Raw genomic sequence first — 4437 nt, 5'->3', positions numbered from 1 at the left:
ACTTTCTTTTTCAAAACAAAGCAACTACTTTATTTCCATAAGGAAAGTAGAAAAAAAGCCTAGAGTTCAGGATACTCCAAACTGCTGACAAGGTTCTGCAATTAGCACACATGCTGCAAACAGGAAAGGAAATGGCCACAAATAAATCATTCCAAAGCAATTAGCACAGCATCTTGGACATGCGAAGTAGAAAATAATTCTCTGGACACAAAATAGGGAAAATGAATCCAAGACATACAATACGACGATAAAATAAGAACAAGCTAGCTTCAAACTGAGAGAGCAAGACAATCATGGGATGAGGCCATGCTTTGAGGACTGAAAAGCTACAAAGGCAGTTATTTCTAGATACCTCGTGAAAGGCTAACATTTCCCCCGCGCACAATGTTTTTCAATGTGAACCCACATTTCTGTTCAGACATTAGTTGTTTTGGCCTTTATCTCCTATCCCCAGGGAGAATACATTATTTTCATACATGAGAAAAGCAAAGGTCTAGGATTTTCCACTCTTTTTACACTATTAGCTATTATCAATATTTCATCCTGAAGTTTAAAAATGATACTAAATTCATGCACTAACCCCTAACATGGCACTACAATATGCTACCAAACACTACTGCTTACAAAACTATACACATCTCAAAATGGAAGACATTGGTGATTTTGTTGTTCTTTAACGACTTGTAACACTCGTCCACAAGTATTAAAATATACACATATATATATATTTATATTGCACATATCCCGTTTTTGTTTTGTAACTCCAAAAGAAAAACTGCCAGCTCACATGGAGAAGGGAGGAGGCACGGCTACAGATGGAAGCACAGCTCTAAAATGGTAGTTTTTGCTGCTATTAAGAAAACCCAAGCAAGACTATAAAATGGAAATGTACCACACACCAGGCAACTACAGCTGCAAAGTCCCCAGGCTTAAAATGCCATCTGGTGCTAACAATGCAGGACACAAGAGCATCTTTGACAAAGTGCACTCAATATTTGGAGGTTTAGGCTACAAACCTGAAGTATCTGGAGCAAAGGTGACATCGCCTTTGTGGTGAAAGCCCTGCCTGTGGGCCTTACCCCACAAAGTTGCCCAAAAGCAAGGTGTAGGAGGAATCAGGCATCTATGAGATGCTCTCAGTCACCAGCTGGCTTCCATTTCTTCTAAATGAAAACATAAGTGGCTGGAGTACTTAAAGAGAAAAATTTAGGTTATATTTTTGCTTCATTTTTAGACCGGGTCTGTCATTGAGGCTGGCCTTGATCTTGTGGCCAATCCTCCTGCCTCAGCACCCAAAATACTGTGGCTCAAAGGTGCGGGATACCAAGTCCAGCAATCTAGGTTACCTTTAACTCTTTTCTCTAGAGCTTTATCATTGTTTGATCTCACTAAAAAGTTATTTATAAACTGGGTGGTTGTGACGCAGGCCTTTAATCTCAGCACTTGGGAGGCAGAGGCAGGTGGATCTCTGTGAGTTCGAGACTAGCCTGGTCTACAGAGCTAGTTCCAGGACAGGCTCCAAAGCTACACAGAAACCCTGATTCAGAAAACTAAAAGAAAAAAAGTTATTTATAATAAGTGTTTTATGAAAAAAGCTTTTAGTATAAATTCAAATTTGTTGTCCAATTTGACTAGCCATTAGATTGTTCAACATTTCCTACTTTTGATCATTTATATGACTCAAATTCACAACACTGGGAAATGGTTCCAGAAATCAGCTCTAACAGCACCTGTTTCTAAGTTATCTTGCAAGCTTAAAATTCCTTCTCTACTGGCAACCACTGCAAACAACAGTTCCCTCCCTTGTAAAAGCCTGACATCCCATAAAATGGACTTCTTTGATTTGGAAGCAAAGAGAGGTTTTCATGATGGTTCCTCATAACTGTTACTTAAAGGAAAAAACAAACATGTATCATTTCTTATGGGAACTAGTTTTCTTGAGGTCTCTCCATCCCCGAACCTGAATTTCCTTTAAATCTACAGTGACTGGCAACAAGATCCATACTTTTTATTGGACGTGCTTTTACTTGAAGTTTTGTTCAGATCCTGAATTTCTTCTAAGAATATAGTGAACTGACCATAGGACTGGGAACATTGCTTCTGAGGTCCATTTTCTGGTAAGAAAGTTCAATTCAAACTGGGAAAATTTACCTGAGTCCCAGAATTTCAGCCTAAAGTTATCGCCTAGAAAAATAAATGTCTAAGTACCCATCTTGGGATGAAGGAAAAGTTATTTATGCTTTTATAAAAATGCAAGTACATAATTTAAAAATGCTGAAATGTCAGATGATGCTACATAAGACATTGTTGCTTCTTTTTCTTAGAAGAAAGGATTTATAAGCCGAGTTATTTTTCCTTCACTCCTGAATACCCAAAGTTGAAGGCAAGTGACACTATCAGGTCCATCACATAACACACACGCCATTTTCTTTCCAGTCACAGTCACATGGAAAACCAAAGTCTCATTGATACATGTGATCCCACAAGAATACAACCTCGAGAAACAAAAGAGTGGTGTTTTATTTTTCTTTTCTGCTGTTCTTGAGATGGAGTCTCTCCATGTGGCCCAAGCTGGACCTGGACTTCTGATCTTGCTGCCTCAGCCACACAAGCACAGACAGCCTGAGGCAAGCATCACCCCAGCTTATTCTCTTCCCACTCGGAACTAGCCGCAGGCCCAGCTGGTCCTTCATGAGAAGGATGAAAAAGCAAAACAGACAAAATCCAAACACTAAAGACCATCAAACTGTCCAAAGCCTTTTCATAAATGACAGCTTTCTTTTCCAGGAGAAAAATCTTATTTAAAAAATGTGGTTTTATACATATAAAAATGTGAATCTGCACACAAACTGCAATGGTTTCACTCCCATATGAAACCAACCCTGATATCATTCTTGCTTTTTGCTTTTATCATACTGGGGACTTGTTTTCGTCCAGGAAATCTGTCAAAGGATAAATCAGGATTTAGATGTTTCTTTCACCTCAAATAATAATGATATTTGGAATTTACTATTAGTCTTTACTGTGCTTATAATAGTGTTAAAAAACTGGCAGACTTAAAACAAAACAAAACAAAACCTGAAGTCACCCACATTTGGTATTTGATTTGTTGTTTGGAGCTTTAAAAGGAAGAGTCCACGATGCATAACCTAAGCACCTGTTCAAATTAACCATCTTCCTTCCTCTTGCAAACGGTGTCTTTCTACTGAAGCCAAGTGCAGCAGAATAGCCAGGCCGGTTGGTGTCCTCCTGAAGTCAGCAGGACAGCTGCACCCTTGGGCTTCTCGGTGCAGTCTCCATTCCAAACCACGGAGGTATCTGTAGAAAACATCCCCACTCCACTAGGGAAGTGGCTGGATGAAAGAACCAGGATGCCCACTGAGAAGACAACATAGAAACTCCTGGAAAACATAGCAAATTTAAAATAGGAAGATTAGGTCAGGGACCCCTATATAAACTTACTTTTAAAATCAGTATTTAAAACATACATACACATGTGCACATAAATATTTTATTATTCATGTTATATAAGTAGTTAGGTGTGCTGAATTAACTTGTAGCCTGTAGTACTGAGGCTGAGGCACGGGAATTAGAGTTCAAAGCCAGGCTGAGGTAAGTAGTAAGACCATGCCATAAGCCAATGGCATCTTTTCTATCCTTTAAAAAGAAACCTTGTGAGGCTGGAGAGAGGGCTATGCAGTTAAGAACACTCGTGCCTGCAGAGGATCCTATTCATCCAGGTGGTGGACCACAACACAGGGCAGAGGGCAGACACACATGTAGGGAAAACATTCACACACAGATACACATAATATTTTGGTTTCTCTCCTCTCCTCTCCTCTCCTCCCCTCCCCTCCCCTCCCCTCCCTTCCCCTCCGCTCCCTCCCTCCCTCCCTTCCTCTCTCCCTCTTTTTCTTTGTTTTGTTTTTCGGGACAGGGTTTCTCAGTAGCTTTGGAGCCTGTCCTGGAACACTCTGTAGACCAGGCTGGCCTTGAACTAACAGAGATCCGCCTGTATCTGCCTCCCACGTGCTGGGATTAAAGGCACGTGCCACCACCACCCAGCTGTTTTTTGTTTGTTTGTTTTGAGACAGGGTTTTTCTGCATAGCCTTAGCTGCCCTAGAACTTGTTATGTAGACCAGGCTGGCCTCAAACTCAGAGATCACCTGCCTCTACCTCCTGAGTGCTGGGATTAAAGGTGTGCACCACCACTGCCGAGCTGGTCTTTGGGTTTTATTTATTACAACAAATGTCTTGTTATATACCCCAGATTAGTTTCAAATTCAATCCTTACCTCAGTTTTCCAAATACCAAGTGCTGGGAATAAAGGGTTGTAGTCTTTTTAATATTCATCATCTGTTGAAGTTAATGGTTTAGTTTTAATTCTATCACTATAACAGTATTTGTTTTTTTTTTAAATATTTATTTATTTATTT

At 40.0% G+C, this 4437-nt stretch overlaps 1 long non-coding RNA gene across 1 annotated transcript in view; it reads right to left on the bottom strand.

The window, feature by feature from the left end:
• The window catches only part of LOC101981667, a 7371-nt gene continuing 2934 nt past the window's right edge, over positions 1-4437 (bottom strand). The window contains exon 2 of the long non-coding RNA XR_258748.3: positions 1-3401. This is a non-coding gene — a long non-coding RNA (uncharacterized LOC101981667). The remainder of the gene's footprint in view (positions 3402-4437) is intronic.

Source organism: Microtus ochrogaster, assembly GCF_000317375.1.
Source record: "Microtus ochrogaster isolate Prairie Vole_2 chromosome 14 unlocalized genomic scaffold, MicOch1.0 chr14_random_1, whole genome shotgun sequence".
Lineage (NCBI taxonomy): Eukaryota > Metazoa > Chordata > Mammalia > Rodentia > Cricetidae > Microtus > Microtus ochrogaster.
The sequence above is the reverse complement of the archived record's forward strand: the minus strand, read 5'-3'. Positions and strand labels throughout refer to the sequence as shown.